The sequence below is a fragment of the Ambystoma mexicanum genome, chromosome 6p (genome assembly GCF_040938575.1).
Source record: "Ambystoma mexicanum isolate Mex_15411 chromosome 6p, UKY_AmexF1_1, whole genome shotgun sequence".
NCBI lineage: Eukaryota > Metazoa > Chordata > Amphibia > Caudata > Ambystomatidae > Ambystoma > Ambystoma mexicanum.
In genome coordinates, this window is record NC_090935.1 from 819,082,370 (window position 1) to 819,094,869 (window position 12,500).

The window sequence follows — 12,500 nt, forward strand, 5'->3', positions numbered from 1 at the left end:
GGTGGGGGGAGGGGAGAGACACACGGGGCATGAGCGGGGGGTGGGGGGCAGGGGAGAGACACACGGGGCATGAGCGGGGGGTGGAGGGGAGGGGTAGACACACAGGGCATGAGCGGGGGGTGGGGAGGAGGGGTAGACACACCGGACATGAGCAGGGGGTGGGGGTGAGGGGTAGACATACGGGGCATGAGCGGGGGGTGGGCGGGAGGGATAGACACACAGGGCATGAACGGGGGTAGGTGGGAGGGGTGGGCATGAGCAGGGGGTGGGCGGGAGGAATAGACACACGGGGCATGAGCGGTGGTGGGCGGGAGGGGTAGACATACGGGGCATGAGCGGGGGGTGGGCGGGAGGGATAGACACACAGGGCATGAACGGGGGTAGGTGGGAGGGGTGGGCATGAGCGGGGGGTGGGCGGGAGGAGTAGACACACGGGGCATGAGCGGGGTTGGGCGGAAGGGTAGACACACGGGGCATGAGCAGGGGGTGGGCGGGAGGGGTAGACACACGGGGCATGAGCGGGGGTGGGCGAGAGAGACACGGGGCATGAGCGGGGGGTGGCCGTGAGGTCGAGAGACACGGGGGATGAGCAGGGGGTGGGTGGGAGGGAGAGAGACACACGGGGCATGAGCGGGGGGTGGGCAGGAGGGAGAGAGACACACGGGGCATGAGCAGGGGTGGGGGGAGGGGAGAGACACACGGGGCATGAGCAGGGGGTGGGGGGGAAGTGGAGAGAGACACACTGGGCATGAGCGGGGGGTGGGTGGGAGTGGAGAGACACACGGGGCATGAGCGGGGGTGGGGGGGAGTGGAGAGACACAAGGGGCATGAGCGGGGGTGGGGGGAGGGGAGAGACACACGGGGCATGAGCAGGGGGTGGGGGAGAGGGGAGAGACTCACGGGGCATGAGCGGGGGGTGGGGGGGAGGTGTAGACCCACAGGGCATGAGCGGGGGGTGGGGAGGAGGGGTAGACACACCGGACATGAGCAGGGGGTGGGGGGGAAGGATAGACACACGGGGCATGAGCGGGGGTGGGCGGGAGGGGTAGACATACGGGGCATGAGCAGGGGGTGGGCGGGAGGGATAGACACACAGGGCATGAACGGGGGTAGGCGGGAGGGGTGGGCATGAGCGGGGGGTGGGCGGCCGGAGTAGACACACGGGGCATGAGCGGGGGTGGGCGGAAGGGTAGACACACGGGGCATGAGCAGGGGGTGGGGGGAGGGGGAGACACACGGGGCATGAGCGGGGGTTGGGGGGAGGGGAGAGACACACGGGGCATGAGCGGGGGGTGGGGGAAGTGGAGAGAGACACACGGGGAATTAGCGGGGGTTGGGGGGAGGTGGAGAGAGACACACGGTCATGAGCGGGGGGTGGGGGGAAGTGGAGAGAGACACACAGGGCATGAGCGGGGTTGGGGGGAAGTGGAGCGCACGGCTACAGCCCGAACCGCTGGACGGATTTACACCAAATTTGCGGCAGGAGCGGCGGCCTTGTCCCAAAAGCGTGCTTTTGTAAATTTGGTGTAAATCTGTCCAGTAGTTTTTTTAAAAATGACCAAAATGTAAGGCAAAAAAATTAGTGATATCTGCGTTCGCTTCGCGGACGGACTTCCCTGTTCGCTCCGCGGACAGCCCCCCGATTGGCCCATGGGCTTGCGTCATGTCCGCGGACATGCAACGTGTTCGCTGATTGGACGTCGAGGGGCGTGGAGCGCATCAGATTTTCTGTGGCGCCCGCCATCTTGTATTCGCAGTCGACCGCGTACAGCGCAGTGAAACGTGGATAAAAAATTGTATTTAGTGCCGTGTGTTGGTGTGTAAGAGTGTTTGGGGAGGGTGGGGGAGTATGAGATAGGTTCAATGTTTTGTTTTTTTATGTGCTAGACCTTTTTGTTGCGTTCGATTTGTCCGCGGAGAACACGGTTGTTCTGACATTTTGTAAATAAACTAAATGGTGGGGTGTTTAGAGGACGGAGTATGTGTCATTTTTGTTCGCAAGGAAGGTAAAAATGAGCTATGAACACTCGCAGTGTACTTAATTGTTCGTACATACACAAACTGGGGGTGTCCTCAGGACGCTGTCCGTATTGTAATCTGTCTAGTTCAATGTGTTCTAAGAACACTCGCAGTGTCCAGAAATGGTTGCAATTACACAAAATGGGGGTGTTCTGAGAACGTTGTTTGTATTGTTCGTTGTCAGGGTGAAAGTGTTTTAAGAGCACTCCTTTTGTTCGCTAATAGTACAATTTCCTAGGGGCGTCAACCGACTTTTTGTCCACTAAAGAAACGATAAATCCGGCTGGTGTGCGCCGACATTATGTGATAATCCTATGTCTGGCGCTATTGACCTGGCTGACTTGCTTTTGCGACACTAAATCATATCTTCCGCCCCTAAGCCTGATATTATCAAAGCATTCATATTCCCCGCCTTTCTCCGTGACGTTACAGGGTGTGTAATGAAACGCGCCCAGTCGTCTCCAGTGCTACGCGACTTTACACAGAACCCGGAAGACAACACACATTATGTCACAACACAGCGCGCCACAATTCGGAATATGAAACTGTGATTTAAAAGCAAAGAGCAAGATTGTAAATGTTGTAAAGTACATTTATTTGACATCAAATGTTTAGAGAATATTCAGCAATTTGCATTTGTCTTTGTTGTCGATCTGCAAAAGTTCATGTTGAGACACGCGATGTTCCTTTGCCGGTACAGAGAGTGTTAGATCAGCTTACAACTCAGTACGCCACAATTCGGAATATGAAACTGTGGTTTAAAAGTAAACAGCAGGATTGTACATTTGGTAAAGTACATTTATTTCACATGGAATGTTTAGTGAATATTCAGCGATTTTCTATTGTTTCTGCTGTCGATCAGCAAAAGTTTATTTGGAGCCACGCGTTGTTCCTTTGTGGTAGATAGGCTGTTGGTTTATGATAAAAGCAGTAAATGGTCGCTCTGATAATCGGAAGGTTGCTCCAACAACGAGCCATTAGACCACCCTATTGGTTGGTATGTTGTTTGCAGCCGCTAGTACTGCGTAAGGGCATATTGGTCCTTGGCGATTGTCCCATAAAATGGTGAGGGTCATGAAGTTGCATATTTGGACTTGCACCTGGCAGTTGAAGACCCCATCCGCTGGAGTCTGTAAATCGTGACATGGACAAAATGGGGCTACGTACCTGTTTTAGTCTCACCAGCCGATCTTCATTAAAAATCATCATTTTATTTATTAGGGTGTGAAAATATTTGCTATCGAAGATAGTGCAACAGAGTATGTTAATAATAAAATAATAATATTTTCCCATTCATATAGCGCTAAGAACCGTGAGGTATGTAAGCGATGCTTATTATTAACCACGGTGTGTGGTGCTCATTTATCGACCACGGAAGGATGAAAGGCTGAGTTTCGCCTTGCCGGGATTCAAACTTGCGTTAGCAAGCTGTGCACGGATGTCAAAGCGAGTGCTGTACTCGTGCCACTTGACAGGCTACAGTGAAGTGGCACAGCGAGTAGAGCGCTTGACCGCCTATAGACCGGTTAATTTATTTCTATTAACCCACCCTGTGTCGTCTGCCTTTTTCAGAGCCCTCTAAACGACAGGGGATCAATTCGGTGGCGATAGTGCGCGGTAGAAAACATTATGCCACTTTCAACGAACAAGTTCAACTTGAGCGGTCTTTAATACTACGCTATTGTAATTATATTTGGTATAAAGTAATCTAAAGGGTTACTTACAGTACAATTGCAATTTCCATTGTCTACGAGTGGTGCAGTCCCAAAATACGACTCCGCGTGTGCCAACGATCTTTCGTATAGTGATATAATATGTAAAAGTGGTTTCGTTTCAGAAATTTCATCTTTATCTTCTCTTACGTTTTAGCAACACTCCTTCAAGAGAAGTCTTTCATCACAATCTCTGTCTGTCAAGGTCAAAACACAATACAACCTTATAGTCCGCTTCGTGAGCCTCTCCGGGGGCCGAGAAAAAAATGGAAGCAGCTGACCTTCACTGTGAACGAGCATAAATTCTTACTTTGCAACATTCTGTGTAAAGCCATCTGTAGAAGTTGTGGAAGCAGCTGACCTTCACTGTGAACAAGCATAAATTCTTACTTTGCAACATTCTGTGTAAAGCCATCTGTAGAAGTTGGTTTTTGCATGCCATGTTTGTATATTGTTTGCGTGATATTAAAAAAACTTTGTTAAAGGGACGTTATAGTTAAGTTGCGCTATTAAAAACCTATGAAATTCAGTGAAAAAACTTTGTTAAAGGGACGTTATGGCTCAAAGTAAAACCGAAAAACTGTTCTGAAATTCGCCAGTTATGGTAACATAAGCAACCATAACTCGCGCCACTGTGCACTGCTAACACTAACACCCAGGACATCAAAGATGACATCACAAATGTCATTGATGACATAACTGATGACATCACATGGCTGGCTCTCCCTTTTTATCCTTTACTGACATATCGAAGCCACATAGTTTTCCTCAGTAACAGTCAGGAAGTAAAAATTGAAAAGGTACTATATTTGTAGACTTAGGGTCCTGTCACATCATATGAAACATGTATATAGCGGAAGATACAGGCTTGAAAGAGAGCAATCCTTTCTGTGCATGAAGATAATCATTATGGTTATCAGCACTTTCTCATAGTTTTATTTTTATTACTCTACCTTCCCTCTATATGCTCATATTTGTATACATTATACTCACTCTCCGTAGAGTGAATGGGAAAAAAATGTTGCTCGCGCATACAGCCCAAACCGCTGGACGGATTTCCACCAAATTTGGACCAGGAGCAGGGGCTTGGTCCCGAAAGCGTGCTTTTGCAAATTTGGTGAAAATCCGTCCAGTAGTTTTTTTTTAAAATGACCAAAAAGTAGGTAAAAAAAAATTAGTGATATCTGTGTTCGGTTTGCGGATACACTTCCCTGTTCGCTCCGCGGAAAGTGTCCTGATTGGCCAATCGTCTTGCGTGATGTTCGCGGACATGCAAAGTGTTCGCTGATTGGAAGGCGTGGAGCGTGAAGCGCGTCAGATTTTTCGGTAGCGCCCGCCATATTGGATTCGCGGACGTCCCCGGACAGCGCGGTGAAACTTTGTTCAAAATGTGTATTTTGTAGAGTGTGTTGGTGTGTAGGAGTGTATGGGGAGGGTGGGAGTGTATGAGATAGGATGAAAGTTGTGTTTTGTATGTGTTAGACGTTCTTTTTGTGTTCGATTTGTTTACGGCCATCACGGGTGTTCTGAAATGTTCTAAATAAACTGACTAGGGGGTGTTCTAAGGAGTCAATATGTGTCCGTTTTTTTCGCAAGCAAAGTGAAACTGTTCTAAGAACACTCGCAGTGTCCGGGGAGTGTTCGTAGGTGGTGTCCTGAGGACGGTGCTGTCTGTATTGTTCTCTGTCAAGTTGAATGTGTTCTAAGAACACTCGCGGTGTACTGAAATGTTCACAAATAAACAAAATGGGGGTGTTCGGAAGACGTTTTTGAGAACACTCCCAGTGTCCTGAAATGTTTGTAGGGGTTGTTCTGAGGACGCTGTCCGTATTGTTCTCTGTCAAGTTGAATGTGTTCTAAGAACATTCGCGGTGTCCTGAAATGTTCGCAAATAAACAAAATGGGCTTGTTCTGAAGACGCTTCTAAGAACACTCGCGGTGTCCGGGGAGTGTTCTTAGGGGGTGTCCTAAGGACGCTGTCCGTATTGTTCTCTGTCAAGTTGAATGTGTCCTAAGAACACTCGCGGTGTACTGAAATGTTCGCAAATAAACAAGATGGTGGTGTTCTGAAGAGGCTTCTAAGAACACTCGCGGTGTCCGGGGAGTGTTCGTAGGGGGTGTCCTGAGGACGCTGTTCGCATTGTTCTCTGTCAAGTTGAATGTGTCCTAAGAACACTCGCAGTGTCCTGAAATGTTTGCAAATAAACAAAATGGGGGTGTTCTGAAGACGCTTCTAAGAACACTCGCGGTGTCCGGGGAGTGTTCGTAGGGGGTGTCCTGAGGACGCTGTCCGTATTGTTCTTTGTCAAGTTGAATGTGTCCTAAGAACCCTCGCGGTGTCCTGAAATGTTCGCAAATAAACAAGATGGTGGTGTTCTGAAGACGCTTCTAAGAACACTCCCGGTGTCCGGGGAGTGTTCGTAGGGGGTGTCCTGAGGACGCTGTCCGTATTGTTCTTTGTCAAGTTGAATGTGTCCTAAGAACACTCGCGGTGTCCTGAAATGTTCACAAATAAACAAGATGGTGGTGTTCTGAAGACGCTTCTAAGAACACTCCCGGTGTCCTGGAATGTTCGTAGGGGGTGTCCTTAGGACGCTGTCCGTATTGTTCGTTGTTAAGTTGAAAGTGTTGTAAGAACTATTGCGTTGTTCTGAAATGTTCGTAGGGGGTGTCCTGAAAACGGTGTCCGTATTGTTCGCTGGCAAGTTCAAAGTGTTCTAAGAACACTCACATTGTTCGCGGACATTAAAAGGTTCCCATAGATCATCGTTGAAATGTTTGACTCTATGGATGTGATATGCTGCGGTGGTTGTTGCCAGGGCATAGAGTCTTGGGCCATGCACCCAAGACTCTATGCCCTGGCAACAACCACCGCAGCATATCACATTCATATTTGCTTATAACTTTGGGTGAAAAACAAATGTATATGGAACAAAGGTATTAGATACTATGGATGTGATATGCTGCTATGGTTGTCCTTATTATTGTATACTTACTGTTTGGTCTAGTAATGGGAGTCCATGTTTTTCTTCTTCATTTCTGTGATAAAAGAAAATAGCATGTTAGTATTAGTATTTTGTAATGACTTATTACATTGTATAAGCAATATACTTTTATTTTTTTTCGACCCTCATATTTAGTAGAGTACAAATCAGAGTACTGTGCAATTTGCTCAGTTTCTGTATTTGTTGCTAAAATCATTGGGTCTGTGGGAGAAAAAAAATCCATGTTGGATTAAAAAAAAAACTTTTTCTGTTATGCCACAGTTTATTTGTTTGTTTGTTTTCAGTGTTCACTTTTCTCTGGCTAATGCTTTATACTTTGCTTTGTTGTATTTTTTTTGGAGCAGTAACAGATTCTTCATTTGTTTTGATATTATAACATTTTGGAGCAGTTAGATACCAATTGGCATATTCTAACTGTCTATTTTTTTAATATATTTTAGTGGTTTTGATTTACCTATTTGGATATTGTTAAATTTTGGGACAGTTAGATACCAATTGGCGTATTCTAACTGTGTATTTTTTGGCCTAATTTAGTGGTATTCATTTATCTGATTAGTTGTTGTAGAATCTTTGAGCAGTTAGATAGCTTTTGGAGTATTCTAACAAATTATATTTTTGTAACACAAATTTACTTAAAGGTTTAAATACAGTTTATTTATCAAATTTTGGTTTTAAGAACATCAAATAAGCGTTTGTAAGATTTGCTGGTAATCTCTGCTTTAGAGTAATGGTACTATCATTACATTCAAACCATCCACATTTCTTTTTTATGTATGCAGTGTAGTGCCCTGAATTGGTTGTGGCTCCTGCGTGCTAGATTATACCTATTGTTGTGAAGGTTTTCTTACCAAGTGATATTTGACCATGTGTGAATCCAGTCAGCTTGCAGTTGTTTTTGGTACCATCTGCATTGTAACGTAGAAGCATTAGTATTACGTATTTACTATGTGTTTGTATTACTAACGTGGAGCGATTATCTGAATTGCAGGTAGAGCATAATCTACCATGGTTTGCATTTTGTACAAGTTGCAGAAATGGAATGGATTCACAATTTGGTATTGATATATAAATGAAGCGTTCATTGGGGATTTCTTCTTGTGTCACATTGTTGCAGAGAGTGCATGTATGTTTCCACATGTATGAAATCTGAAAGATTTCATTTATAGGTATGTTTTTGTTTTCCAGTACTTGTAGTAAGTACATTAGAAATTCTTGTGGATCTTCCTGTGAGTGTATAGTGAATTTCACCATTCCAGCACAGTAGTCCAATTGTCGTCTAATTCCAAAAACATATGTGTTGTCAGGATTGTTTGCTGCATTTCTGTGAAGTACTAACATTTGCAAACACAATAGGTCTGTACTGTGTGAGTAAATGTTGTCAACAATTGGTGGTAATTGAAATAGAATATTCATTGCTACATTTGCATAGCAACTTACACCAACTATATTTGAGAATTTAAATGGTCCAGGTAGTTCTGTATCTAACTGCTTTTTTTGGAGTTTGTCTTCCTTCTTTAAAGAAGTACCTGGTTTACTTTCTCTAATTGATTCTTTTTTGTTTGTGGTACTTGATGAAGTATTAGTTTCTTTTACTCTCTTTGGAGGATTTGCAGTGACGTCCTGTTGCATTTCTGTTTGATTTAGTTTTCTTTTACAACGTTTTAGTTTTTGTGGAACAGAATATGTGTTTAGATGGGGAGTGTATAGTGAGCGAAGTCTATTATATTCTAAAATGCAAGGAATATCAGCGTTTACTTTACTTGCATCAAAGTTGATTAGAAATAGACCGTCAAGTGTACGTAAGCGTGATAGTGCTATGTAGCTCATGCCTTCTTTAAAGACTGTGTTACCAATAGCTATCATTGCTTTGTCTAGGGTAAGACCTTGTGATTTATGAATTGTGACTGCGTATGCAAGAGTTAGAGAAAATTGTTCTCTGCGTACATACATATCTTTGAAGAGAAGGAATCTAGCTGTTGAGCGCCCTATCTGTTTTACTTCTGAAAGTTTGTCAAAGAGTATATTGACAAACTGAATTTTGTTGTCATGTGGGTATGTTTGAAAGCCAACAACTGTACCCAGTGCTCCATTAACTAGTCCTTGCTCCACGTCAAGGTTACTTTTAAGCATTACTCTGCAATTTAAGGATAATTTTAACATCTTTTCTAAGCCTGCTGTGTTTGAGATTGATTTTTCTAAATTATTTAGTCTTGTTGTGGCTTGGTCAAACATGGGTAGTGTCATACCATGTCCATCTAGTTTGTCTGTGGCGCTAATTTCCATTATTGGTTGCATTTCTTTACTTAGCATGATTTCATTGAATTTGAAACAGCTTGCAAGAGTTGGCATTAAGGCCATACAATTGACATTTTTGTGGGCTAATTGTTCCATAACATCTGTAGCACATGCATTATCGCCATAAAGTGCATTAATGTGCCGGGTTATCAATGTTGCTTCTGCTTCTTTAGAAAGTATACCAACTCTCAAACTTTTTAAAATGTTGGCATAAGTTAGATCTGCAGATTGGCGCATGTTTTCTGTTAATTCTCTGTATTGGAAATGTTGCCAAAGGTTGACATTTCCAATGCTGCCAACAGTTTTACGGCAGAGTTTGTGCCCTAATGTTTTAAAAATAGGTTCACCTTTTACTGGTGTTAATTGAAGCAGATCTCCAAAAACAATAATGTGTTTTCCTGCAAAGAGCTCTTCATAGTCTGTTTTGAGTACTTCTTGTAATCTGAGGTGAATCAAAGCTAACATCAGGTTGGAGACCATGCTCACTTCATCTATTAGTAGCATTTTCATTTGTTTCAATACTCTGCGTAATTCCATTGCAGCTTCTGCAGAAAGTTTGTAATAGTCTAATTTGTTCTGGTGTTCTACAGGTAATAGTAGTAATCGGTGTAATGTAACACCACCTATGTTGTAGGCAGCTAAACCTGTGGGGGCAGTGACAACAGCTGACAGTTTGTTGTTTGTCAATTGTTGAAGGAACTTACTAATGATTTTGATTAGGAATGTTTTGCCAGAAACAGCTTCACCACTGACGTACAGTAGTATAGGTTTATAATTATGGCAGGGACATTCTTTATTTTCATGTTTTACACCATGTGCACTTTGTTTTGATACTTCTTGAAAAATGCTACTTTGCTCATTGTTTAGTGTTGATTGTAGTATAGTTAAGTCTTCCTTATCTTCATACTGACACATGGTGTTTTCTACTTCTATCATAGCTAATTCTGCCTCATTTGTTATTAGTGGTTCTCCCAGTGGTTCTTGGCTTCCTGTTACAGAAGGTTGACTACTGTCAGGAGTATCCTTATCTAGTTGGGCTTGGAGTTCTTCTTCATGTTGCTGTTCATTGTGCAACATTGTTTTGTACTGTGTAAAGTTTACATCAGTTATAGTGCTTTCATTTGCTTTGAAAGCATCCTCATATGAGTCATAGTTATCTAGTAATTGTTCTTCTTTTCTCCATGGTTTGAAGAGTTGTAGCAGGGACATGTAATATACTTCTTTATGTTGAGGAGTCTTCAATGACAATTTGATATGATTAATTAAATTTGGTTTAGTGAGTTTAACTAAGCTGCCTTCACAGTCTGTCACTCTATATTTACCTTTTTTTTCATCGGGTTTCATATTATTTTTGTATGTGTAGTTTTGGGCTATTTGGTATAGAAGACACATGTTTTCCAAAGTATTACTTCTGTTTGGGTAGTATGTGTCCAATAAATTGTTTTTTAAAATGTCTTGGCTGTTGGGATCATGTTTGGCTATTGTTTCTATATCTTCATATGATTTTAGAACTCTTTTTCTAGATTTAGCTGGACCAAGACTTAGCCATACTATATTTTCAGATTTACCATACAATGAAGTACCAGTTAAACGATCAGCAGCTTCATAAGATCCACATTCTCTATGGGTGAGCATTTTTATGCCCAAGCTGTATAATTTCTGAGATACTGTTTTATCTGATGACAGGTCATTCCAGAGGTCTTGGAGCTCTGTCTTTTCTGCTTTAGTTAAGTATGCTGTGACATATCGTGCAACTGCAGTAGAATTGTCTGCAATGTACTGCACATCTATGTTTGCATTCCATAAGTGGGCAATGATTGCATTATAATCATTGATATATTTTTCTTCTTCTTTTCTTTTTATGTAATATGTATTTTTAGGTGACTTTCCTTTAACAGTATGTCTAACTGAAGACATGAGGTTGTTTACTTGACCTGTATTTGTAACTGGTCTAGGGAAACCAAATCGGCATTTGGTGTAGTATTTGCCTTTGTTTTTGTATTTGCGACGACAATATTTTCCACATTTGTGTCTTTGAAATTGTAAAATTTGTGCACGAAGATCACTATTTGTGGCTTCTGATGGAATTTCACAATTGACATATTTTTCAATAAACTGTAAAACAGTGGCATCACTGTCTTGACCAAATTTAGGTGCATCTTTAATCCATAAAAGCATGCGGATATGTGGTGCTCCTCTGGCTTGGTATTCTTTTCTCCAAAAGAAGTGTTGCACTTCTCCAAGGGGAGGAACAGTTTTATTACAAATAAAATGTAGCATAGCAATGAAGCGATGGTGAAAATATCTTGAAACATTAACAGGATCCAAAGAACAAAGTTCTCCAGGTGTTAGAATATCTATGTTTGTTTTGTTTTTATTTGATATGCATAGGAAATCATGTAAATCTTCCCATGCATATTCTGCACAACTTAATGTAACAAACCAAGTGGGTGGGCCAAGGTTTCTGATCATACAACGTACATCTCCATGACATCGAAACCAGTACTCTTTAGTACCACGCATATTTGCTAATAGATTTGTAATATTTGATTGCAAAACCTCATCCTTTTGTTGCACTTTCTCTAATAATTGTGTAGCTGTCATATTTTGAAAGTGTGATCCTGATTTTAATATGTGTGCAACTCCATAACATAAAGTTGCTAGTTCACTTTCAAAGAGTAGGTGGAATATGTATTCCACATTTTGTCTAAATCTGGGATCTTCAGAATACATCCGTAATGAGCGTTATTCTAAAGCTGATATTTGAATAGGTCTATCATCATACCTTCCTCCTTTGCCAGTAGGAAAGAGTAGAGGAAAAGCACGTGCTTCTATACTTTTTTCTCATATACTGATTGGCGATCCTTTTGTTTGACGCATTTGGTAAGTTTCTAGTACATCTTGTAGAGTGTCATTACAGTGCAAAGGATGAATTGTATAATGGTCTAAAGTATTTGATATTGTAGCAGGATCTAGTAGCTCAAATTGACCAGCTTCTTGTGTTTCATGAATTATTTCAGTTGTATCTTTCAAGTTTTCTTCAATATTAATTTCTTTGTAATATTCATTATTCTCTTTAAGATATTGGAAGGCTTGTCTAACTTTATATAAATCTACCAGCTGTTGGCATATTTTTTTGTCTTTTGTAGGTACTCCATTTACTAATATAATTAAAGATTGCTGCATTGGACGTTGCACTCCTAGAGTATGCACATTTTCTTTTAGATTTAATGGTAAATAAACTACTTTTCCACGAATGCCTTTTACCAATTCAGAGGGAGGTAATTTTGCTGTTTTTGGTTGAAGGCGTATAATTGCTTGAAATGGGTGTACTGTTTGAATTATGATGCTCTCATATAAATTAAGTTGTTGTAGAGGTTTTGGTACTGGGTATAATTCCAAATTATTTGTGATAGAACGTGAAGGAGTTTGGTTGTTGTCAAGTTTTGTAGTGGATTAACTGCAAAGT

At 42.3% G+C, this 12,500-nt stretch overlaps 1 protein-coding gene across 1 annotated transcript in view; it reads right to left on the reverse strand.

Moving 5' to 3' along the window:
* The window catches only part of SLCO4C1 (solute carrier organic anion transporter family member 4C1), an 812,270-nt gene that overhangs the window by 591,216 nt on the left and 208,554 nt on the right, over window positions 1-12,500 (reverse strand). The window lies entirely within an intron of this gene.